The following is a 27306-nucleotide window of genomic DNA, read 5'->3' as shown; positions in this document are numbered from 1 at the left end:
TTAAGCTGGGTGGCAATTCCAGGGGTGAGTGTGAAGCTGGTGCCATTGGAAGCAGACATGAGCTGGCTGGTGTGGTGCTAAGTAGTTACCACTTGCCACAGGATCAAAAGAAAAAAAAAAAAAAAAAAAAAAAAGAGGCTCACAACTGAACAGAAAACCTGCAGCTATTTTTCCTTTTAATCAGCACAAGGGAAAGCAACAGTGAGATGGCATTTAGCAGCTTTCTCGCTGGGAAAGCCATCCTCAAAGGGTTCAAGGGTTGGGGTGGGGGGCAGGGACCCGCTCAGTGGTAGGGTTTGACTAGTATGTGAGACTCTGGGTTTGATCCTGTTACTGAAAGAGAGAGAGAGAGAGAGAGTGTGTGTTTGGGGAGAGTTGACACAGCACCCTGGAGCCACCCAGGAAAGGATTTTCTTTTGAGTTATAAAATACAATAAACCAAAGCTTCAAAAGATTGTGAAAGCCAGAGAACTTTGAGGCAAGTGGGGAATGCTGAGTTTACGTTAATAAATACATTAAAAATGTCAAATTATTTTACATGTGTGGGTGTTTTGCTTGCTTGTATGTCTGTGTACATGTGCATGACTGGTACCTGTGAACACTAGAACAAGGCATCAGATACCTTGGAACCAGAGTGCACTTAACACGTGGAAGGGCCCAGGGTCAATCTCCAGCTTTAAATTAAAACCATGTAGAATAATACTGATGACATACAAGTAAGGTGTACAGGCAATGACAGGAGGACCTGGCAGCTCCTTTTCAGAGGTAAGCACTCCTTACTGTCAATGACAACTAGGTGATCACAGAAGGAAGGAGAAAGCCACAGCTGTCTCCACTCCTGTGTCTTCTTTTCCCTGATGGTTCCACAAACAAACCCCACCTGCCCCGAGACTGAGTTCTTCACCAATCTTTTCTTCCTCCCTCCTGCCCTCCCTCCCTCCCTCTCCTTTCTTTCTTAAATAAGCAGGAATTTACAACCCCATTCCGTGCCAATGAGAGCTCATTTTCTTATTATCCAGATACCCACTAGACCCTTGTGGAATGTTCCACAGGCAGTAGGGACACAGCTTGTCCGAAACAAATTTTATTAGCTGGTCAATTTTCTCTGATAATTGGACTTTTCCAGGAGCCTCAGGCCAGTGTTTCTGCCCAGGAGAGATGGCTTGAGTGACGGGCCTGATTTAGGTTAGTTGGGAAGCCCAGGCAAAATGTTTTGAGGGATTCTGCAAGTAGAGCCTCACCATGGGGAGAGGAACTGGGAGGGCCAACCAAAGGGCAGCTCTTCTATATTTTGCCTGGGACCTCCAAAGACTAGCTGAAGACCTGGACGCCAGGATCTGGACACAAAGAAAGACCACACAGACAAGAGGTACCTGACACAGCAACTAGAAAGAAGTTGTGACAAATTTCACACCCAACATGTGACATCATCTTGGATCTTTTGTACCCACGAACATATTTATAATCCAAACTGGTTCTTAAAGAACCCTCTTAATGTCCCTGGAACCTCTTTTTCACCTGGAGGCTGGGCAGCATCAGGTCTATGGATGACATGTATCACTCTGGGGAGAACTGGCACCAGGTGTTGGAAAGTGCAGAGCATCTATTATCTGTAGCACTGCCCTCCTGTGTCACTGTACTACGAAGAAAGTAGGAGGGGCCCAAGGTGATGGGAATTAGAGCCAGAACTCTAAGAGGCTTTGAAGGAAGAGAACCCTACTTCTAGGATGCCCATGTGATGGCTGGACCAGGTATTTAGTTTTTGAAAAAGTTTAAAAGCTAACTCAAGGCAAAGGAGCTGCTATAAACCTCACCCAAGAGCAGCTGCTTCTTCCACCCAGGCCAGGGAGATAAAAGGAACAAGTCACTTCAGGAAGCCAAATCCAAGGGCATGGAGTCCTTAACAGGCTGAGAGCAAGTAAGAGGCTTTAATCCCATGGGTTCATCTGGATTGGCCTGGATCAGCGGGCTGGCCCTAATGAGCAGGAGTGTGAAAAGGACAGGAGCCACATTCCCAAGGATTAGCCATGAGAGGGTGGGAAGAGGTGGATAACAGAACACTTGTTCATCGAGGTTAGCTGTGTGTGTGTGTGGGGGGGCTGGCAGCTGTCAAAAGTCAGAGTTCAACGAGTGTGTGTGTGTGTGTGCGTGCGCGCGTGCGCATGCACGCACACCTGCATGAGTGTGTACTGGGGGTGGGTTAGGTTGGGATAGGTTGGGACAGGTGGATTTCACTGTATGTTGATATCCTTGTACATCTTTGGGTCCTGCCTTGAACACATAGGCAGATGACACTGGCTCCTTTTAAATGTCTAGAGATCAAGTATTCTGAAGAAATATGAATATGATGAAATCCCACATTCACATGGTCCCCCATGCCCCAGAGAAGGCCTGACAGAGGTATGTATACATGGGGACTCTAGACCCCTGAACAAGGTTTTAGCCAGAGAACACCCAACACCAGGCACCAGCAGTCACTACCACCCCAGTCCCCTCCCAGATCCCTGGCAGATTCTTCAGCTCTGCTGAGCTATCCAGGGCCCAGTCAGCTGTCTCCAGACCCAGAAAGAATTTCACCAGCACTGTTTGAAGGAAGCAGCTGCAGCTCATAGACCTCCCAAAAGCCAGCCACCGCATGTCACCAGATGTCACAAGCCAGGAGGGAACAGGCAAAGGATTCTTCTCAAATTGAGACCTAGGTTCTGAAATTGATAGTCACAAACAGGAAATAACAACACAACAAAAAACTCAGGACTGGGGAGATGGCTCAGTGGTTAAGAGCACTGGCTACTCTTCCAGAGAACCCAGGTTCAAGTCCTAAAACCCACATGGCAGCTCATAACTGTTTGTAACTCCAGTTCCCAGGGATCTGACACCCACACACAGATATTCACACAGGCAAAACAATGCTCACAAAAAGTTAATATGTCTTTTTTAAAAAATCAAAACAAAACCCAAGTTTTCCTAACTGAAAAATACCACAAGCCTGGACTACCTTATAAAAATCTAGATTTAGATTGAACTGGAACATGAAAAAGAAGTACATTTTTTTCTCATTTAGACTGAAAATTAGTATGAAGTAACTACTGCCATATGCAATACTTGCAAACAGTATTAGAGGGGACAAGGTAGACATGAACACATGAATACAGTATGGTTTCGTTATTATTATGATTGAACCAGGCAAAAGTGAATTAGAGAGTTAGGTATATTGTGGTGAAACATGAAGAAAAATCTAGGGCACAATAGCCCATGAGGTCGGACAGCAGTTCTATTTGACAGGAAAGGAGAGGGGACTGTGGTGGCTTCAAGATCTCCCATCACACACCTGGGTGTGAAAAACACAGACATCGGCTTCAAATTAGTCTTTAAACTGTTAAAAGAATTCTTTATATATATAATTGATTAAACATTTAAAAGTAAAAACAAAACGAAGCAAAGATGGGACCCTGTTGTAGGGGGATACAAAGGAAGAGTGGGTGGAGATCCAGGCTTCAGAGGGTATGTGAGGAGGAGATGGAGAGGTCTCAGCATGAGGTAGATAAAGCCAGGAGCCTCGGGCTTGATTTCAGCCCTTGAACATTCCCCTATGGCTGTCAAATGATATCAGCAGTATCAGCACTTCATAACTCATGAGTGCCTTTGCATTGTCAGCCTCAATAAGTCGTATTACAAGGGCCCTCTGAGGTAATCATGGTGGTGACTCTTGCCGTAGCTGAGGAAGCTTGAGTGAATTCCTGGGGATCAGGATCGCAGTCCCCTGACAGTCCAGCCTTGCTGAATTCACTACATCCTTCTGAAAGAAATGAAGGGGCCTCACTAAACACTAGCTAAAGGACAGATCAGCCAGCATGATGGCACTTTGCATGCATCAAGGGCTGGCCATAAGAATGGCCAACAAAATGGTCAAGGCTTCTCATTTGAGAGGTCTGTGGGCCAGTGTTGGGTCAAGGACATGGGAGAGGACCACAGCAGGCATGTTCTCATTTTCTTTTGAAGAAGCTGGGGTGGCAAGCACATTCATAGTCTTGGGGCCTTAGAAGTGGGTCTGGGATGAGGACGCTAGCTACCTCGAGATATGGGGTAAAGTCTAGGAGTGCAGAACCAGCAAGAGAGGCTCTGAGAGACACACAAATCATGGAGTATCAGCAGCAGCTAGAATGGATAAAAATGTGATGGGAGGCTGGTCTTAGGATGCTTAGCTGGCTGTCTCCAGATGCCTGGAGGCAGGAAAGCCATGTCTATGGCAGTCAGGCCTGAGGGTGCACTAAGTTAATTTAGGTGGCCCACAGAACAGAAAAGGAAAAGAGCTAGGAAGAGATCAAATATTTTTAGGAAAAGAATGGAGGGGGACATCCAAACTATATAGTCAGAGTATGCCTCGAAAATTGAATAAATACAATTTTAAAAGTTGACTATTTCTTTCTTTCTTGAAATACCTTAGTTCAGTCAGGAGATGGCAACTAACCCATATGTAAGGGGGTGGCATAGAGCTGGGAACTGGCCCTGAACACTGCTCTAGGGCATGGCACTTCAGGGAGCCCACTTCACAGCTGGTCTTGGGTGATGCTAATTTTACTCCACAGATAATGAGGTGGTATGGACCAGGCAAGGTCACAGGCTTTGTGAGAAGGAGTAGAGCAGGAATAATTCTAGACAATTATGTAGTAATCAAAGGTCCGGATGGACAGTGCTAATGGGCTAACACATTGATCTTCTCTCATGTGGACCACTTTAGGAGACACCTCAAACCCGGCATGGTACTCAAGTACTTTAAGCTCATTATTGTCTACTAAACAAAGGATTTTCATCTGTCCCACGGTGCTCAGGCCAGACCCATACTGTTCACCTGAACTGTGACATTGCTATTACATGAATACTCCAATTGGTGTGTGGATCTCTTCACTGCTCTGTTATTGAGCCTGCTAAACTGCAATCCAGATTACAGAGGCAGGCCATCAGAGTTCAGTGGGATTCCCCCTTCTCTGCTCCATGTGTTTGAATACATGGTCCCTGGCTGGTGCTGTTTTGGGAGGTTGTGGAACCTTCAGGAAGTGGAACTTGGCTAGAGGACTGGGTCACTGTGAGGTGAGCCTTGAAGGTGACAGTCACTTGCTTAAGACCTGAGCTCTCTGCGTCTTGGTGCTTGAGATGTGAGCAGGTAGCCTGATGCTCCACCGCCATGGACTTCACCATGCCCTTCCCCCCTCATGCCAGACGCCATCTTCTCAAACTGTGAGCCAAGTAAATTTTCCTTCAGGTTGTTTCTTTTAGGTATTTTATCATAGCCAACACACACACACACACACACACACACACACACACACACACACACACACACGGGGATGGGACAAAAAAAAAAACAAGATCTCTGCCTACCATATGATGGCACTGCACAAGGTTACAGCATTAACAATCAATAAATCAGAAGTTTATAGTAGGAAGAAATCAAATGGGTAGTCAGACATTTCCAGTATGAGATGGAAGCCAGACCAGCTAGGTCAGCACTGAGAAAGGTGTGTACACACAGCTCTGACTAGAGTACAGGACCCCCTCTCTCAGATATGCTTCTGACCTCAAACTAGGTGGTTGTTTAGCTCCCTGGGGCATGGGAGAGATCAAGCAAGGGAATTTCAGACAGGAGTCCCAGAGACCATTTGGCTCTGTGCATTGACAACTGGTGCATACCATGTGTGAGAACCTAAAGGGCAGGGCCCACATCCTCCAAGGCTTGAGGACATGCTCTGAGAGTATGGTCAAGACTCTGAGAGCAGCAGAAAGGTTTGCCAGTGTCTTGAGCAAATAAGTATTGCCATTAGATTTACATTTTACATTAAAAAATAAGTAAATAAATCAGAATGGAAGAAAACACAGCAGTACTTCTAAACTTGATAGAGATTTCTGTGGTGGAATTCAAAACCTAAAAAAACAAGATTGATTTAGCTAAGACTATATGATACCGAGAAACCGTAATACTGCAAAAATAAACAATCACTGGTCCTGACATGTTTCCAGCATATAATCAAGGATTAACATTTGCAAAATACAGGAGTGCTTATACATCACCAGAGGAAAAGAAATATTCCAATAGAGAAAACAGGAGAATATGAACAGCAAGCTATTGGGAGAGGGGGACATAGATAGCTAGTAAGAAAATGAAAAGATGTTCACCTTTATTAATATTCAAAGAAATGCAAATCAAGATGGCACAGAGGAAAAGGAACAATGCCCAGGGTGATTGCGAGGCAGGCACACACCATGCGTGGTGACACACACCTGTAATCCCTCACTTGGTGGCAGATACAAGTGGACTGTGCTGTCTGAACAACACACACACACACACACTTAAATGACTCATGCAATCAATGATGGCGTAACTGGTTATTATGCAGGACATATATTAAATATGTATCCCACCTTATAGTACACACTGATTTGGTCATCTGGAATTTATTTGAATGTAAAACACTGAACAATACAAATACTAGAAGGGGAATGACAGAGGAGACTTTCTATCTGAATCGGAAACCTAAGCCACCGAAGACAGGACAGCTTTCTGATACCACACAGTTAACCTGATGAAGTAGAAGACGCTTTTGACTGTTAGTGTTAACTGTCAATTTGACAGTCTAGAGCAGTGGTTCTCAAGCTTCCTGATGCTGCACCCATATAGTTCCTCACGTTGTGGTGAACCCCAACCATAAAATAAATCATTTTTGTTACAACTCCATAACTGCAGTTTTGCTGTTACAAATTGCAATGTAAACATCTGTTATGCAGGCTATCTGATATTGGAGCCTGTGAAAGAGTCGTTTGACTCCCAAAAGGGTCATGACCCACAGGTTGAGAACAGCTGGTCTAGAGTCACCCTAGTGGAGGTAACTCTGACTGAGGGGGGAGAACTGGTCCTCTCTGAAGGTGCCCCCCATTTCCCTGGGTGGGGATGCTGGGCTTTATAAATAAAGAAAGGGAACAGCACACATGCATTTATTGCTGGCTTCTGATTGCAGCTGGGATTCGACCAGCGTCTTCAAGTTCCAGCAGCCTTGACTTCCCTACCTTGAACTGAGAGAGAAAATGAACAATTTTCCCCTATTACAGCCACGGAAATGAATCCAAGATGTGCCACAGAAATAAGTGACTAAATTAACAGCTAAGTGGCCTGGGAAAACACGTGCTGTCCATGTGACAGCTCTGGGCTCTTACATACTGGCCAGAACACTGCATATAAACAAGACAAAGGCTGTGAAGCAATGCACAATGGAGCAAATCTAACCCCCTGTATCAGCTAAGGGAGAGTGAGGTGACTCCTGACACCGGCAGGAGCTGAGAGTGTGGGTTTGGCATAAGGACAGTCTCAGATGTGCTGATGGAGGGCTGAAGTGTTAACACTCTCTGGAGAAGTCAGATCTCTACTGAGACTTCTGAAAGCCCCATGGCTCCACTGCTAGGATTTTAAGCACAGAAGTAAAAACACTGGAACCTAAGGAGACAGCCCTAGGGATGGCCAAAGCAACACTGCTGTAGTCAAACACAAACAATTGCCCATTGGGGGCAATGATCGAATAAACCACAGTGGTCTCCATCCCTTTGAATGTTAGATGTGTAAACAAAACTACCAGACCAGGCAAGTTGCAGATGTGAATTTCACTGAAATGGAAATCAATGCACCCACTTATGATATTTGTGCACAGATGCAAACTATTCATTTTCACAAATGAACAATGACAAAAAATTATCTACCTCCATATCTATATGTATATACATTGGCAAGTGCATGGTGTAAAGAGGGGCTGAGACACAGTACTGGTTACTTCAGGGATGGTGGGAATATTTTTTTTTTTAAAAGAAAGATGAGATGGCTCAGCAGTTAAGACCACGCACTGAGCTTGCCAAGGACCTGAGTTTGGTTCCAGCATCCACATTAGGTGGTTCATAACCACCTGTAATTCCAGCTCCAGGGGATCCAACACCCTTTTCTGGCCTCCACAGCCACCCGTGATCACATGCACAAACCCAGGCATGCACACAAAAATAAAACTGAATCTTAAAAACTAGAATGGACCTTGTATGTGTGCATCTGTACAACGAGTGCATCAAAGATGGTCAGCACACTGCTGATGGTGCTTATGGGAGGGCAGGTCACTCCCTTCCTGCTGTCTTCCTTTCTCATGGTACCTTCTTACAGCATGTTTGATCGTTTCCCTACTCACCCTTTAAAGCATTTTTGATTTTGCTCAGCACTATTACATGGCAAGCACCGGCTATGTTTTATATGTGGTCATCTCTGAAAAGGGTTGGTTCCAGGATCCCCTTTTCCAAGATGCTAAAATCTGAAGAAGCTCAAGTAGCTTACTAACAAATGGCATATATTTCTGTAGGATGTTTACACATTCTTCTGTATACTTTAGACATTCTCAGGCTGGCAAGATGATTGACTCAGTGGGGAAAGGTGCTTGCTGTCAAGGCTGATGACCTGAGTTCAATCCCTCAGACCCACAAGGTGGATGAAGAGAACCAAATCCTGCAAGTTGTTCTCCATAGGCACACTAACAGCCCTTCACCTCACACACTAAACAAATACATTATAAATAAGTATTCTCTAGATTAGACTCATGTTTTAAAATAATTTATTTTTATTTTATGTGCATTGGTGTTTCACCTGCATATATGCCTATGTGAAGGTGTCAGATCCCCTAGAGCTGGAGTTACGACAGTTGCAAGCTGTCATGTGGTTGCTGGGAATTGACTCTGGGAAGAACAGCCAGTGCTCTTAACCTCTGAGCCATCTCTCCAGCCCTACTTAAATTCAATATAATTTCAATACCTAGAATGTTGTAGAAAATGTAGAATGTAGAAAATGACAGTGAAGTCTGTACATGTTGAATACAGATACAATTTTTTTCTCAAAATATTTCCCAGTCTGCACTTGGTTGAATCTCAGCATGCAGAGCCTGCCACTATGAAGGGCTAACTATATGTAACTTCTAGTTCTCACAGCAACAAATGAGGCCAATCATGTTCAGAATGGTTAAATGGCTTGACCCATAACACACACGTGATGAGTAAACATGGCAAGGCAAGATCTAAGCACAAGGACACACATGGTGCCCCTCAATATCCTTGATGAAAGGGTTCAAAATGGGTACTGTGGGATCCCTGCCTTTAAGAATATATCATGACTGCTAGCATTTCAGTCTATGGTAACTGGAGGGATAGAGGACTGTGTTACAGAAATCTTGTCGATAACATGGGTGGTAATACTTGGCACTGGATCCTTGTAAACATTTGATCATTGGCGACTGCTTAGTTTCAAACACAAGAAACCAGGAGCTACATTTCCAGGCTCTGAACTCTCTTTTTCCACACAGAGTCTTTCTCGTGGTTCATACCCATTATGATAGAATTTGTTTATCATAAAATAAGCTCTGATGACCCCAATGTCAGCCTAAATGTAAAACAACACAGAATTACTACTTCTTAACTGGACAAGATTCTACAGGCAAGGAAAGACCAATTGCTTCATGCTGTTGTTAACTATCTGGAGCACCAAAGACCTAATGAAGGTTCCCCAGGGAAAGGGAAATGTGTGATATCATTTTAATCCAAGTCCACAGGAAATAATCACATTGCATGCATGCACAGGCTTTTTTTTAAACATACACAGGCACTGGAGATATTCCCCAAACTTGCCCAGGCATTGTCACTGAGTTTTATTCACAGGAAAAGGCAGGCACTTTCTGAAGGCAGTCTAGAGACTCAAGGCAATGATAGGGCTTTAATGTAAATTAAATAATTTCATCTAAATTAATGTAGATGAAGCCAAGGGCTGCTCAAGTCCCGAGTCTCGAGCCCACTCCTCAGGCCTGGCAGCCTTCGATTCTGGAAAGCTGATAGATGCCAGTAAGGAAGACCCAAGCTGCCTTTAGCCACTCTTGTCTGTTTTCCTCTCTCTGCTGCTCAAGGCCCCTTTACCAACCATGAGGATCCCACCAGCCCCTCAGTTCTGAGGGCACGTCACGTCACACCTGTCCCTCTTCCTGGAACCCTTCCCCTACCAAACCATCCCAGCAGCATTCAGTGAAGCTGTAGGCTGGATTCCTGCAGCCAAGCGGGTTCTCTTGGTGGTGGCTCTATAGCCATGCTGTGTGCCAGTTATTTGCTGCCACATACTGCCAGTCTCTGCACAGAAGGTGGCTGAGCTCCCTCCAGCTGGCACCTCCACATCCACTTTGTTATAGTTTGGATATGAAGTGGACTTTCCAAGATGCTCACTTGTTGAAGATTTGGGCCAGGAGCAATGAATTTCTCAGTGGTGGGACTTCACCATGGGCTCCTATCCTGATGGCATTATTGGTGGGGATGGAGATTAGTAGGTGGGCCTGGTTGGGAGAAGAGCATGCCCTTGATGGACACTCTTAACCACACCTTTCCAGTGTTCTTTGTTGCTCTGCTGAGGTGAGCAGTTTCCCCTGCCCAGAGTTCCTGCTGCCACGGTAGTCAGCCTCAACATAGGCCTAAGGTAAATGGAGTCAGCCCACCGGTGAAGTGAACCCTCTGAAATCGTCATCCAAAGCAAACCCTTCCCCCTCCAGTCTGTTTTTGCCACAGTGATGGAAACATCACAGTCACTATAGGGAGGGAGGGCTCCTGCAGAGTTCTGCAGGAAGTTTGCTTCCAGAGTGTTAGCACCTAGCTTTGATCTGCCTGTTGCCTCTGGTCCCTTTTGAAATATGTAAATCTTGTCTCAGTTTCCTAAAGATACAAAGCCTATGTAAAGCTTGGTTGGGGGAGAACCTGGCAAACTGAGGTGTCCCTTAATTGAGAATTTGCATTTGGCATTGTTCCTTTGGGGAACTTAGATAAGAGGTTTTGGTATATGGAAATTAACTTGCTAAAGGTGTGAACTGAATAACAACAAAAGAAACCCCACCAAAGACTGAGGCCCCTGCATCTGGAAAAGGTTAAAATTCATCCCAATAGTGCCTCTGTGTCTTACTTCCACAGACCCATTAACCCACACCTAATAGACAACAAATCACCTTTTCCTTTCTGAGCTACTTAGATGTTGGTCATCGCCCCCTTCTACTTAAAGAATTCTACTGTGGAATGTATTCCTGCTCTGGACAGAAAGAGGTCTAGATGTCCTTTTCCGTGAGCTGTCCTTTTCAGAGTGTGGCACCAGATAACCAGGCGTCTCCTCTTCTTTGGATTGAACCCAGGGCCTCACACATGACGGACAAGCCCTCTCAACCACTGAGCTACCAACGTTCTAGCCTTAGCATGCTTGGTGGGCAACGATTTAACAGTATGCACTTTCCCAAACGTCTTTAATCTTTATATTAGAACAACAAAAAAGTATATTGTGAACTAGAGTGAAGACATTACTGTTTAGGTGATTGAAACATGGGGCTTCAAGGGTCACAGAAGGCCAAATACTAAACATAGGGTTCCATTTGTATGAAATACCCAGGATGGGCAAATCACACAGGCTGTAGCTGAATGGTTGCTAGGGGTGGTTGCCAGGGGGTGAAATGGAGAGGAGATGAATGGGGGGAAAGGCCACTACTGGGCCTGAGGTTTCTTCCTGGGCAATGAAAGTAGTCTAATATTACAAATATGGTGGTGTTTATACCACTCTGCAAACACATTGAACCCTGTGGGATTGCACACAGGACAACTTTATGGTATTCAGATCATGTCAATATACTGCTGCATCAGGCCAGGCCCTGGCTGCCAGAGTTTGGGCTTTTTCTTGGCTACCCAGGGCTAACTTTAAGCAGTATTAGGAAATATGGAAATTCCAGGCTGGCCTGGGCAAGTCAAGAAAATGAGTTCTCAGGCTGGGATGCTCCTCCACGGTAGTGGAGAGTGAAGGGGGTAAGGGAGGATCAGGTTTTTCAGGAGGGCACCGAGAAAGAGGATGGGGGGGGCGGTTGGTCAGCGCTGTTCCTGGTCAGCGACTGTGCAGGAACAATGTGAAAGGGCACATAACCAAGAACCAAGAGCTATCTCGTGAGGTTAACCCAGAGCCCACATTTAGTGTGGCAAAGGCAGTGAGGCACAGGGGTATGACAGCAGAGTTGACTCTGAAGCATACAATGGGCTGACTTGGGGTGAACCCCAGGTGGGTCTAGGCTCCCCAGATGGGTTCTGAGGAAGATGCCTCTGGAGGTGGAGAGTAGGGGAAAGAGACATCGTCTTCCAGGATGGAGGGAACTTCAAAGACCATAGGCCAGATGGCACAGGGGGCTTTTCCAAAAGGGGACTTAGGATCCCTCAAGTTCACGCAAACACAGCAAGAGCATTGTGGGACTCACTGAAACAACTTCTGGGATAGGTTGTGCATCGTGAAAAGGGTGTGCTGGCCATGTTCACCATGCTTCTGATGGGCTCCTTTCTCCAGCTACACCCCAACGCTGTCATTGTGCACCAGCATCTTTACACACTCAAAGGCCCCAACTTAACATCTAGATAGTAGCATTAGCTCTACTCCCCAAACCCTCACAAGGCCCCTCAGACTCTGAGTACCTCATCCCAGGCCCCATTTCTCTTCCCTTCATGCTAGCTCCTTCCTGGGGATCCGCTCCTGTTTCTGGCACTCAGCAAATAGAAGCTGTCCTGAGAGAGGAAGTTCAAGTACATTTCAAATATTAGTTCTAAGGAAAGTCAGGTTCTCTCTCATTCAAAATGCCTGGTTATTAAGCTGTCACAGACTATTTGTTTACACTGCATGAAGATGTGTCACTGTGACTGGTTTAACAAAGAACGGAATGGCCAATAGCTAGGCAGAAGGGAATAGGTGGGACTTCCAAGGAGAGGGACGAACTTGGAACTTGGGATGAATTCAGGGACGGGAGACACCAGTGAGACATTGAGGAAATCACCAAGCCAGGTGGCAGAATGTAGGTTAATAGAAACAGGTTAATTTAATTGTAAGAACTAGTAAAGAATAAGCCTAAGCTAAAGGCCAAGCTTTCATAATTAATAAGTCTCCATGCCATTATTTGGGGGTTGGCAATCCAAGAAAGTCAGACAGTAAAGTTGAACTACAGGGCTAAACTGGCCAGGCTGTCCTAGCATTCAGTCCAGCTCCTGACTATGGTGTCCTCAGACTACGGATGTACCTAATGCCCCAGAACAGTCTCCTCTCTCCACAGAAGGGAGATCATCTCATTTGTCTCTCAGTGGCCAATTCTAGGTTCTACCTGCTAATAAGAGAAAGCATCATTAGAACTTACTGATAAAAACCAGTTTTTCTTCAGGTTCTTTGCCTTCCAAATCAGTTCTTATTGCAGGTCTTGACTGATTACCTCAAACACATTTTTTAAAGTTTTATTATATTTATGTATATGGGTGCTTTACCTACATGTATGTCTGTGTATTTCATGTATGAAGTACCTGTGGAGGTCAGGAGAGATTATAAGATCCCCTAGAACTGGAGTTACAGACAGTTGTGAGCTGCCATGTAGGTGCTAGGAATTGAACCTGGGTCCTCTGGAAGAGCAACCAGTGCTCTTAACCACTGAGCTATCTTTCTAGCACCACCTCAGACAATTGTATGCCAGCCTTCACACAAACTCTTTGATGATCAGCTTACCAACTAGGCTGTCTGGGACATATTATCTGGGGAGGAAGTTCAGGGGCAGAGCCCCGTCCCGGCATGTACAAAGCACGGAGCTTCCTGTCTAGCACTGAAAAGAAAATCTCTAATCAACAGATTTGAAAGTTGATCAAGTCAAGAAACTAACACGTACTAATAAGTTCCCATATTAAGAATCAATGCCAGGCCCATGGCACATACCTTTATAAAGGCAGAGGCCAGGCCAGCCTGGACTACACAGAGAGCTCCAGACCAGCCAGGGTTACATAATGATGCCCTATCTTTAAAAAAAAAAAAAAAAAAAAAAAAAAAACCAAAGCAAAAAGAAAACCCCTATAAGTTACTATGGATGAAATGGTACTCCCTAACAGGCTACTGTGGACTCAAAAGACAGTTTAAGTGTTACTTTTTGCTGAAAGATAAAGAGTTTGGGGCCAGGGGGATAACTAATGACATAAAGGTCCCTAGCACTAAGGCTGACAACCGGAATTTCATCCCAAGGACCCACAAAGTACAAGGAGAGAACCAACTCCTGTGGATTGTCATCTGACATGTGCAAGTGTACTATAATGTACACACACACACACCAAGTAAAATGTAATAATCTTTTCAAAAGTACTCACCACTTATTTATCCTACCATTTGACACAATTTACTACTACAACATAGGCATGCCCTTGGCCCAACAATTCCACTTTTCAGCATACACTCAAGAGAGACACACATGTTCAATAAAGACACACACTTGAGTGTTCATGGTATCCCCCAAACTAAAAACTACCCAGATAATCATTAACAATGTGTGGATAAACTACAGGCGTTCCCACAATTTATACCACACAGCAAGCACCCAAGTAAATTAAACAGTGGTAGCAGGCGGTGCGTCACAAAGCTTTGAGCCACTTGGGAAAGATGACCTGCCCTGTGAGTTGGGAGATGGCAGGGAGATAGATGACTCAGTGGGTAAAAGTCTAACTTTTCAAGTCTGGCAACCCAAGTGTCATCCCAGAACCCATGTCAAAAGCCTGACATGGTGGTCATTAGTAATCCCAGCATTCCTAAAGTGAGATGAGAGGCAGAAAGCAGACCCCCCCCCCCTTGCCTTGGGTTGGAGAGATAGCTCAAAGGTTAAGAGCACTGACTGTTCTTCCAGAGGTCCTGAGTTCAATTCCCAACAGGCCCTCTTCTGTCCTGCAGGGATACAGGCAGGGAGAACACTCTATACATAATAGATAAATCTAAGAAACAAAGTGGGGGGGTAGGATTTCCCTGGAGAGCAGAAAGGGGATGGAATGGGGGTTGGTGAAAAAGAAAAGAAACTAGGCTCTGCCTAAGGTGTAAGGCAAGAAAGCACTCCCCAAAGTCCATGCCTGTTACACACACACAAACACACAGTAAAAAGTTAAAAAAAACAAACAGGACAGTATCTGGTTACCTTGTAAGCAGGGCATTTTTGAGTTTTTGGTCATCTGATCCTTTGAAGATGATTATTATATGTTGTTATGTTTCACTAGCAAAAATTATCAAGCTATACACTTAGGTGTTTTTCTGAGTATATAACGTTGTAGGGCGTGTGTGTGTGTGTGTGTGTGTGTGTGTGTGTGTGTAAGCACTGGAAGTACAGCTCAGTGGTAGGGCACTTTGCCAAACATGCACAAGGCCCTGGGCTCAATCCCTGGCCTGACATCAAAACATCTACAAACATAAGCAGACGTGCATAAACTAATAAATACTTTTTAGTTTTTGACATTTATTTTTTGAGGGGCACATACATGATAAGGCAGGACCATGTGGGTTCCAGAGATTGAATTCAGGTTGTCAGTCTTGGCAACAAGTGCCATTACCTGCTGGGCCATCTCAATGGAAAACTATTGGGAGCAGTGGGGGTGGGGTGGGTCATGCTAGGGCTTGAATGGGAGACTTTTGTATGTGGGACAGACAGGCACTCACCATTGAGCTGTAATGTATTTCAAATACATCCTCAGTCACTCTACCTATCTCTCCCAAAATTAGCATTTTATGTACATTCTTTGCCACATGGTGACCTGGCACACTTAAGCCAGTCCATGTAACATCTCTCTGATGGGATGGATACCGCAAATGTTAGAAACAAGTTGTTAATTTTAAAATCCGAGGATCGGAGGTGGTATTTGGGTTGTATAACAGAACAGGCAAAACCAATCCATGCAGACAGAGATCTAAATTAGTAAAAATGAGAAAGGAGACAGCTTCTGAATCAATAGAGGGCCTTGCTCTGCAAAAGGACAAAGGGAAAGACAGGACCAGACAAAAGGGGAGAGAATAAAGACTCCAGGCCTGAGAAATTCCTGAAAGCCAGTGGTGGATTTGAAATCAACAAAGGAGCAGCCTGGAAAGGGACCCTGATGTGACACAAAGGTGGTGTGATAGAGTGCTGGGTACTGCCAATACGTGGGAGACACACATTTACACATAGTTGATGCAGTGACAGACCCAAAACACGGTGCCAAGCCAACAAAAATGGACAGATGTCAGGGGGTGGGAAGTGACAATACTCAGTTCAGAATGCAGAAATGCTCTTTTTTCCCTCCCTAAGAGAAACTGGCCATTCACAAAACCTTAACTTCATTTAGCTCAAATGGTTGCAAATCTAAATGAGGAGCCAGAGGTCTCAAAGGCTGGAAAAATTTCATGAAATATTATCTAACTCAGTCAGCCAGTTGCTCTTCCAGTATATCCCATTAAGTGCTTACGCCTGAATGGTACTTTGTGTTGAAAACAGATGAGGAAGAGAGGGGGAAAAATCCATCTTAAATATGGTGGAGGATACTTCTGTATAATGTCAGGGCCCACCACCCAGTTTATTACGTCTATTTTTGAATTTCTTTAAAAATCTATTTTATTTTTATTTGTATGTGTGTGTACTCGGATGTTCTCAGAAGCCAAGGAAGGATATTCGATCTCCTGAAGCTGGAGGGACATGAAATTATAAGCAGCCCAATGTGGATGCTCAGAGCCAATCTCCACTTCTCTGCAAGGGCAATAAGCACTTTTAACCACTAGCAATATCTCTAGGCCCTGTTCTTATGGTTGTTTGATTTATTATTTCTGAGACTAGGTGTCATGTGGCTGAGCGAGCCCTGAATCTGATACACTGCCCTAACTCCTGATTCTCCTATCTCTACCTACTAAGCGCTGAGATAACAAGTGTGTGTCACAGTACCTGTGACAACTCTTTAGTTTACTACAAACTTTATACCAAACTAGTACTTTTTTTTTAATTTTAATTTTTTAGCTTGGGTAGTGTTTTAAGAGCATGGAATGTGCAGATTTCATGTTACCTGGTTAGGCTACCATATCCAAGTAGTGTTGAGATCATCACCTTAGTTGCTGGATGCTGAGGTTATGCTGACCTGCCATCAGTCCGTTATAGGCAGAGGAGACTTTCCTCAACAGTCTGACATCCCCAAGGAAAACCAAAAAGTGACTTTAGCTTATGACTGGACCTTCGGGACACAAACTTTAAGTAGACTCCTGGGGTTTGAGTAGAGAACACTACTTTCTTCTCTGGGTGAGAGATCCTTCATATTTATGATTCATAAGCTGGTAATAACCATAGGGCCTATCCCTGTATAGAGAAAATGCTTTAACCATGTTTGCAAGTCAACAATTCTGAGGTCTTTATTTCTTTACGTGGGGTGTGCATGTGTGTGTAAGTACATATTTGTGAGGATGTGAATACATACATTTGGGTGGGGTGCAGGGAAGGCAGAAGCCAATGTTGGGTATTTTCAATGGCTTTTTATCTTATTTTCTGAGACAAGAGTCCCACTGAACATGGATGGCCAATGAGAGTCAACCTGTCTGTCTTCTCAGATTACAAATTACATCTGACTTCTACATTGATCCCAAATATGGCCTTCATGCTTGCCCAGCAAGCACTTTACCATCTTCTCAGCCCCAGGATCAATATTTCTTAGCTGGAAAACTAGAGCTATTCCCAACATTTTACCATTAACTAAGCATGGTCACTCTTCCTAACTTCCAGGACAGAATAGCCTGGAGACATCACCCTTGATTGCTCCTTTGGGTGGTTTAGGAGGGCATGACAGGAGGCTGACCCCAAACCGGGGTCAGTGCACTTCTGGAACCTTCTTAAACTCTCCAAGTTCTCAGCTGCTCAACATAGTTGTGTGTTAAAGTCATGCTCTTCCTACCATTTGCAAGGGTGGGGCTTCAGGAGTCCTAACTGCCCTCTGCATTCTCACAAGTGAAATCACTAGGCAAAAGCCTGTCCTGGGGAATAAAAGACCAAACGACGACTCAGAATATTAACTCATGGGCACAGGTTATAGGGAGAGTGTGACAGTGGTGGTAGCAACATCATTTTTATGGGTCACTCTTTAGGTACCAGACACTGCTCTCAGGTCTATACACATATTAAGTCAACTCACCCTCTGGCACAGATAGGAAACAGCAGTGGCAGCTAAGGGTCTGCTCTCCCACCATGACACTATCTCTAAGCCTGGATTATAAGTACAGGCCTATGTGGAAAGAATAAGGGAACAAGTGATTGACAGCCATCCTTCACAGGCACAAGTGATGCTAAGGGTTAGCCAAATTATTTTAAATAAAACAAGCTCCAAAGACTGAAATGGAACAAATCATAAACATACCTTCCCGAATTTATTTCGCTAAATTGACAGCAGCTTTCATACACACATATCAACATTCATAAAATTCATGCCCTAGCATTTCAACCTTTTGTCTTCCTGTAAACATTTTGAAGCAATCTTAAATGAGTTATTATTTGCTCATGAGCAGTGCAATAAATCAGATATCTGCTTTCTTTAAGGTAATGAAACACACTTATGGTTATTTGCTACCAAATGGTACCAATTTCTTTCTCCAGTGTTTCACATTGACAAAGTGTTCTGTATGATGGATCTATAGGCCCTCATAAACTCATTCTTTTCTGAAACTGTTTTATAAAGGGGGAAAGACATCAGATCCTAGAAGAACCATGGAAATTACTTTTATAGGAGAAAGACAGACTGAATCTCAGATACTCTAGTCTTACAATTCCACCCTGTACTACTTTTCTAAGTTCTACTAAAAAAGAAAGATATCGGTAAATGTAGTTTGTCTTTGCCTTGGAGACTTGCCCACTGTGTCTAGCATCTGAATTCTGCTCAGAGGAGCTACGTGGAGGCAGAAGTAGGGTGGAGATGGAGAGAGGCAGAGATATCACAGATGAAGGCTACTCCAGGCGTGTAAATCTATCTGCCTTGCTGTATGAACGTCTCCAGGGACAGAACCATGCAGCACAAGGGGATCAAGCGACACAGGCTAACACCACAGTTGCCTAGAGGCCATGCTGAAAACTCCTGGGGTCCCTGGGCCACCTACAAAATTGTGTACTTCACTGAAGTTCTTGATTTCATGGAAATGAGAGTTGTTAAGAATGGTAGCCTAGAAGTCCTTTTTGGGACTACCTATCTCTGTCCTTCCTGGGTTCTATGTTCTAGGGGTTTCGTAGGGGCAGTCTTAGTGTGTGAGTGAGTGCTGCTTTCTCTCCCACTTTATTGCAGAAGCCAGCTGGACACACCAGCGCCCCCATCTACAGACTCTCCTTCCTGAGGGTTGTGCTGGATGTTCACAGAGCATTCTCAGAAGATCAAGCCTTCTTGGGAAATCCACAGGACTGGCCAACATGTGACTCCTGCTCATGGTTTGGCACTGGGTAGTCTGAGGTAGAAACTGAAGCCAGTTTGGGCTAAACTGTCTCCAAATCCCCAACCAAAACAAACCTCCAAATTCATAGGTTTCTTTCAAAAAGAGTGAACCAATAAAAGGGTCCCTCTCAAATTTTTTCCTTTAGAGAAAAGGGGAAAAGAGCAATTCTTTCACAAGAAAAGCTGTCTATTGTCAGATTTCTGGTTTTGCAATGTTAAAATTTTAGTTTTCATATTCTGGGATGAACATATTCAGGTATGAATACATGTGGATATGTGTGTGTATGTATGTATGTATGTATGTATGTATGTATGTATGTATATGTGTGTGTGTTGTTTACGATTTAATAAAACTATAGTTAAAAAACATCCAGTGAGCAGCATTCCAGCTAGCCTTTGAAGACTTGTAAATTCCTAGATGGACCATCTCAAATCATCACCTTCTAAAACCAACGAGCTCTGACTTACTGATTTCCTATGTTAGGTCCTTGGAGCAAAGGCCTGGAGGTGGGTGGCCATCCATCCACCTCCACTGTCATATCACACTTTAATTCACAGACTGGCTAGGAATGAAAACTCCCAGGTGTCAAGGCCTGGTTAGGAGGGACAAATAACTCACCAGTTATTTTGATGGCAAACCTAAGCAACGTCAGTGGTATGATGTTTTGACATTTAGTCTTTCACTCCTGCTTGAAAAACATGTCTGGTTTGCTCTTTGTCTTTTGCAAATCAATGATAATTGAACTCTATGCCTAAGATTCACCTTTAACTTATTAGTCACAGAATTAAAATTACAAAAAAACCGGAATTCAGACTTTTGGCTGTTCGTTCGCTTATCAGGACGCTACAGCTGACACAGGTACTTAGCCAGCCAGCAATTAAAAGGCATTTAGACTGAAGCTTGTTTACGCTGTGCTCATCAGCCTTCCTATGGGCAAGCAGCCACCACCTATATCATAGCCATCTCACTCTTAGTTCACGAGACAAAAATGGGTGAAATCTGCAAAAGATGCCCTCATTTGGGTGTGGCACCAGCAAAAGGAAGGGTTGAGTCTCCCACAGCAAGTTCTAAAACCCAAGAGCCGCACCCTTGTCATGAAATCCCCATCACTAAGGCTTCTCCCTAATCTACCCCAAATCTCATCAGCCCTGAGGGTTCATTTAGAAAGCATAGTAGCCTCCAGACTTGGGCTCAGGCAGTCTGGGCAGACAAAGCCTGTTTTGCACCTTGGAGACCTTCGGCCTCTGGGACTTGCCTGGCTGCTTGCACCACTATCTAAACTCGTCAACCGCATAGGATGGTGACAGAGACACAGCAGCCCAAGCGACACTAGAAGGGGGGGGGGGAGCGGCTGTCGCCGGGCTCCATAGCCCAGGGGAAACAGGCAGCCCCCATTCAGAATTCCCAGGGTGCCCTAAGGCAAACCCCAGAGACAGCACGTGCTCCGAGGTTTGTCTGCGAGCGTTTTCTGCACCAGAACACCTCACACTTGAATTCTGGGGCAAGGGGCTTTGCTTCGACGATGGGAGGACACTATGCAGGCTATTGTTCTCAGGGTCTCGGGGCGGGAGACGCCCCCCCCCATCCGCCTCCCGGGCAGCATCTGCCACTGGGCAAAGCCTTTCAGCTAAAACGCGAACAGGGTGTGCCGGGGGGCGCTGCGGATTATAAAATTCTAAACGAGTCCCCATGGATTGTTCCAAGCTTAGAAACAAAGCTTCTACACGAGCCAGCCCAGCCGTCGGGGACCCACCAACGGAGCTCCCTTGCCCAGTCCAAGGACCACGCCCAGCCAGCATCTTAGGCCGCACGGCGACTGGCCTAGAGCTGAGGGTCTTAAGGCAAAGACTCGCCCCTCCTCATCTGTCTGCCCCTTCCCCAGTGGAGACCCCCATTCACGAGGACCCCCCCCAACAGCCTCAGTCCCCTCCCCAAGCCAGTCTACTCTCCTCAAACCCGGGAGGTCTCCACCCTCCCTCATCTCTCCACCCTCTTCATTCTTCAGACCTGCCTCGCCTCGCGCCACCTGCGCGGAGCTTCAGACCCGCCCCCCACCCACTTTCTCAATCCTTCCCGAGCCACGGCCTCCTCCCTCAGATTCGATCACCTGTCCCCACCCAACTCCCCGGTTTTCTTTAGCTCAAATCCAGGCTTCCGTCCCCCGTTTGTCCCCTTCGCAGTTAGCCTCCAGCCAGGTCCCCAGTCTCGGGGCGTCGACGTCCCTTGCCCACCAAGATCGATGCAGCGCTGCGGACTTGGCGACAGGGCTTCAGCGTAGGGACCTAGGGCCGCGCCGCTAGTGGCTGGGCAGATGCAAGAGGCCTTTGTAGTTCCCGCAGGTGCCTTGAAGGCCTCTGCTCTGCTGCGAGCGGACAGAAGATACAGACAGTCCGGGTTTGGTCCAGGTTGGCCAGATCTCAACCCGGAGGCGAAAGGAACCAAGGACGTGTATCTAGGCGATGGGTGGGAACCAGGGACAGTGGCGATCCAGGGATATCCCGGAGGGCAGGTTGGCCACTAAAAAAATACTCCCTACGTAGTCCCACCCTTTTAGCCATTTACCGTAGGTCGATCAGCTACGGCAGCGCGACTACTGGGTACTCGGCGTGAACCCCTTCAACTCGGCAGCCTCCTTACCCTAGTTATTTGTAAATCTCTCCAGCATACATTCAATGCTTTAAGGCGCCGCAAGGCACCAAGCCCAGCTCGGTGGGCGTACAAAGAACCTGATTAGCACCCCCACCTTAGCCCGGATGGCTGCCCCAAGCCTAAACATTTCTTTCCGCGGCCCAAGCCTAGGCGCATCCCAATTCCCTCCCTTTTGTGCGCTTCGTGGAGAAACAGAGAGAGCAGGATGGATGCTCCAACCCGGGAAGGTTAAACCCACCACCCTCCCCTCGCCATCACCCACTCCTCCAGGATGCTGCGACTATGCGGGTTCGTCCTTCGATCGGTCTCTGGGTCTCGCCGCGGCGCGGTAGCTGCGGGTGCACGGGGCTGGAGCGACTGCTAGAGCGCTCGCTCGGTGGCCGCCTTGCGCGCCTGGAGCTGGAGTCCCGAGTGGCGAGCAGGGGTGGGGACGAGGGTGGGGGCTGGGAGCCGCCTGGGCCAATCACAGATCCGAGGGCTCCGCCCCAGCGCTCGCCACCTCGCGCAAGCAGGTTAGGGGAAGGCGGGACCAGCAGCGCCCCGCATCCTCCGAGCGGCTGCCGCTTTTGGGACTACAAATCCCGACAGTCCCTGTTGCAGGGTAGGGGTCCGAGAGGGGACAGAGGGCACGGCCCCAGAACCTCTACAGCCCCCAGCCTTCCTAGCGCCATTCTCCGCGTTCCTTTCGGGTCCCATGGTAACTAGCGACACTTCACAAAGCCCTGGCGCCGAGGCGCGCAGCTGTACGGGTCCCCTGGGAGGGTATGGGGCGGCTCCTGAGGACACACAGCCTCCCCTCCCCCTGCAAGACCCCACCCGAGGGGCTGAAACAATGCGGCGGTGGCGGCTCTCGGAGGCTGCGGGTCCTCACTTGCGCCACCGGGTTAGCGCCCTACCGGGTCTGACGCTGGCCGGATTGTAGGCAGGAGAGGGCGAGGGTGGTCAGTACAGGAAAACTGTTCTCATAGACCACCAGAAAGGCCACTCTGGGTCGCCTCGGTTCGCATCTGCCCTATCTGAGGTCTCGAACCAACAGTTCGTTCTCTGGACGTCTACAGTTTTGTCCAGCGCAGCGGCCAGGTTCAAGATGCCTATTCTATTTTTTGACATCTCCTCTAAAAGATGACATCTCTGGAGTGTGTGTGTTTTAAACTCAGTTTATTTCAGCTTCTCCTATTCTTGTTTTATTTCCTAGCTGTTGTTTTATGTAGCCCCCCGGCTAGCCTGGAACTTGGAGTGATCCTCCTGCCTCTGTCTTCCCAGTGCTGGGATTACAGAGGTACACCATCGCACCCGGCCCATTTTCACCTTTATACACACTTGTTTTAACCAAAAATCAATCCTATAAAAGGAGCCAAATGAGCCCCTCTCCCTTAACTAACCTAACGCCCAAGCCATTCTGAGTTCCGTGTTAGTCTGTAGTAGCGGTGGCAGCTTAAAACCCAAAGGTGTTGCGAAACCGTGTCGAAATGCAACATCAATCCTGCCTCTCACCCCTACCCTGAATTCCTGGGGATCTCCAACTGCTGTTCAAGAAGAGGGTTCCTTGCAGACTTCCCTTGGTTCCACGGCTGGGATGTGGGTGTAAATTCCTCGGCTGCCTTCCTGAGGTGTTTTTCCCTGCAGGGATATTTTCAAAGAAAATCGTACTTTGTAACTTCAGTTGGAGGGAGCGGGATCCACTGAATTTTAACAAAATGTACAACAGCTCGTGAAACCCTGGCCCTCCAAAGTGTGGGGTCCCAGTAGGCCATCCATTCTGGATGAGTTTAGGCCACATAGGCTTGTTTCTAGGGCAGTGGTTCTCAACCTTTGTAATGCTACGGCCCTTTAACACAGTTCCTCATATTGTGGTGACCCCACCACCACCACCATACAATTATTTTGATACTACTTCATATCTGTAATTTCGCTAGTTATGAGTCATAATGTATCTGTATTTTCCAATGGTCTTCGCTTGACCCCCAGGTTAAGAACCACTGATCTAGGAGATGCGGGGTTGCTCCATTTGCTCTTCAATTCTGAGAGGAAAATAATTTTTTTCTGCCTTCTCTTTTATGTGTTCTGGTAGTGAGCTTGAGCAAGGAATTTCCAGTCAGGCTTAGGGCCGTCCTCAAAACCCCAGTAACCTTAGAGGGTCTGGGCTGTATCTGCGAAAATTGCTCCAGCTTGGGATCCTGCCTATGATCTCCCCAGCTGTCCAGGGAAAATTTTGAGAGTCTGGAAGGTGTTGTTAATCACCCGCTAGCTCAGAGCATCCAGGGCCTGTGGTTGCCTTTTGCCTAAGGCGGAGGGAGCTCTCTAGTGGCAGCAAGCGTTTGCTGCAGCATTTAGTGGAGCTGTATTTGAATGCTTGCTTTCTCAACCTGCCTAGTTCTGACTGCTAGCTGTCCTACAAGACTGATAAAAATCTTACCCAAACCTGAGGTTTCAGGTATCCTCAGTACTTGATTTTTAGCTTTATTTTTCTTAATTGGTTCTCTTTTATTTAATTTGAGCGTAGAACCACCTATCTCTGGATTTGAATACTTGACTTCAGCAGAGGAGTCCATCCTGAGCCTTAGCTTCTTTACCTCCCAGAGTCATCATGCATTTCATGAGGGGATTTGTATAAAGGGCATAGCCCACCATCTGGCACACATAGTGAGGTACTCATGAGTGTAACTACTATTTATTCGAAGTTGTAGAACAGTGAGTGTGAGGGATATAAAAGCATATGACTCTTCCACAAGAATAGCCATAACTGTCAGTTTGGTGTAACTGACTTACTATAGAGTTCCTTATGTAAGGTCAGATAAAGCAGAGGAAATCGGGTGAGGGAGAAACAGGTTCTGGCCCATCGCCATGGAATGGAGGAGCCATGTTTTATGTGGCTGTTGATTTGATGGGTGGTTGTGAGCAGGGGTCTGAGAGTCCAGGATGATGGAGTATAAGCTTGTGGATGGGGGACCCTATTGGTGTCTGGGAGAGAGCTGAGGGCCTCCACATGGAAGTCAAAACTATCTGTGAATGGAGATGGTAGGAAGAGAAGGAAATAGGCAAAGATTGGGGCCAGACCCCACAAATCCCAATGCTACTAGGTGTTTCAAGTCCATCTTGCAACAAATGAGAATGAGGAACACCTTGGGGGCTGTCATGAAAGGAGGAGGAAGGTCTTACACTCTGCCTGCAAGCAGCCTCAGATAGTCTACAACACATCATTCTGTCCTTAGAGTTCCGCCCAGAGAGGTAAAGGCACTCATTTCTTACCCGTTACACTGTTCTGAGGACCCTGCTTGCTCCTCCTCCCACCCCAGATGGCTCTCTCCAGAGTAAAGAGTACATGGTTCCTGGCAAGGTGGATCTCTGTGTGTCTGAGGCCAGCCCGGTTCATAGTGAGCTCCAGACAGCCAGGACAGAAAGATCCTGTCTCAATCCCGACTCTTGGAAAAAGGTTCTTCATCTGCTCTTTTCAACCTCTGTTCCCTCATGTTTTTTCAGAAACAGCCCTATATGGAGAACACTTTAAATTCTATCTAACCATTAAATTAGCTGTGAACAGAGAGCCAAACCTCTGTATCTATGTCATTGTCATGGAGCAGGAGCCAAAACAGGGAAAAGAAAACAGAAAAAGAAAAGAAAGAAATCCAAGAAGAAGAAAATTAAGAGAGGAAGAAAGGACATAGGAAGCATGAAAAGACGGTCTAAAGATCTGTAGAGATGGTGGGGGGCAGGGGTGAGGTGGGGCAGGTGTGAGATGGGGCAGGGGTGAGGTGGAGAAGAAGGGAGATGGGGCAGGGGTGAGGTGGGGCAGGGGTGAAATGGGGCAGGGGTGAGATGGGGCAGGGGTGAGATGGGGCAGGGGTAAGATGGGGCAGGGGTGAAATGGGGCAGGGGGGAGGTGGGGCAGGTGTGAGATGGGGCAGGGGGGAGGTGGGGCAGGTGTGAGATGGAGCAGGGATGAGATGGGGCAGGGGGGAGGTGGGGCAGGGGGGAGGTGGGGCAGGGGGGAGGTGGGGCAGGGGGGAGGTGGGGCAGGGGGGAGGTGGGGCAGGTGTGAGATGGGGCAGGGATGAGGTGGAGAAGAAGGGAGATGGGACAGGGGTGAGGTGGGGCAGGGGTGAAATGGGGCAGGGGTGAGATGGTGAGGCAGGTGTGAGATGGGGCAGGGGTGAGGTGGAGAAGAAGGGAGATGGGGCAGGGGGAGATGGGGCAGGGGTGAGGTGGGGCAGGTGTGAGATGGGGCAGGGGTGAGATGGGGCAGGGGGTGAAATGGGGCAGGGGTGAGGTGGGGAAGAAGGGAGATGGGGCAGGGGGAGATGGGGCAGGGATGAGGTGGGGCAGGGGTGAGGTGGGGCAGGGGTGAGATGGGGCAGGGTGAGATGGGGCAGGGGTGAGGTGGGGCAGGGGTGAGGTGGGGCAGGGGGAGATGGGGCAGGGGTGAGGTGGGGCAGGGGTGAAATGGGGCAGGTGTGAGATGGGGCAGGGGGAGATGGGGCAGGGGTGAGGTGGGGCAGGGGTGAGGTGGGGCAGGGGGAGATGGGGCAGGGGTGAGATGGGGCAGGGGTGAGGTGGGGCAGGGGGAGATGGGGCAGGGGTGAGGGTGGGGCAGGGGTGAGATGGGGCAGGGGGAGATGGGGCAGGGGTGAGGTGGGGCAGGGGGAGATGGGGCAGGTGTGAGATGGGGCAGGGGGAGATGGGGCAGGGGTGAGGTGGGGCAGGGGTGAGGTGGGGCAGGGGGAGATGGGGCAGGGGTGAGGTACAGCAAGGGGGAGGTGGGGCAGGGGTGAGGTAGGGCATGGGGGAGATGGGGGGAGAAGGGAGATGGGGCAGGGGTGAGGTAGGGCATGGGGGAGATGGGGGGAGAAGGGAGATGGGGCAGGGTGAGGTAGGGCATGGGGGAGATGGGGCAGAGGTGAGATGGGGCAGGGTGAGGTAGGGCAGGGATGAGATGGGGCAAGGGGGAGATAGGGGGAGTGTCAAGGGCTGAGCTCTTGCCTAGTATGTGTAAAGTCCTGCATTCAATTGCCACGTAGCAAGCAATCAGATACATAAACAGGGCAGGGGGAAATAAGACCAAGGCCATCCAGCCTGACATAGGAGACATAAGAGAGAGGATCCAGAGGGGTGAAGGTGGGTGTTCAGATGAGAACAGTGTCATAACTGTCTGAATTGCTGAGAACACGCCAGAAATTAAAGGCCTTCTAACCTATGGTGTGATTTTATTCACTGTATTTTTTTTTTTTAATTGCAGACTTGAAATAAAAGTCCATCCTCTTTTCCAATCAGAATGTTTGCAACCCACATCATGGAAGAACCACAGGATCATTCTAGATGCTCTAGCCTGGTATTTGAAATCC

At 47.2% G+C, this 27306-nt stretch overlaps 1 protein-coding gene across 1 annotated transcript in view; it reads right to left on the bottom strand.

Annotated features, from left to right (window-relative positions):
* Dpysl5 (dihydropyrimidinase like 5) overlaps positions 1-22379 on the bottom strand; it is a 76887-nt gene extending 54508 nt beyond the window's left edge. The window contains exon 1 of the mRNA XM_051181760.1: positions 22230-22379. The gene's annotated coding sequence lies outside the window, so the exon portion shown is untranslated. The remainder of the gene's footprint in view (positions 1-22229) is intronic.
* Positions 22380-27306: the final 4927 nt, after the last annotated feature.

Source organism: Phodopus roborovskii, unplaced genomic scaffold (genome assembly GCF_943737965.1).
Source record: "Phodopus roborovskii unplaced genomic scaffold, PHOROB, whole genome shotgun sequence".
Taxonomy (NCBI): Eukaryota; Metazoa; Chordata; class Mammalia; order Rodentia; family Cricetidae; genus Phodopus; species Phodopus roborovskii.
Note: the sequence above shows the minus strand (reverse complement) of the source record. Positions and strands in the feature narration are given on the sequence as shown.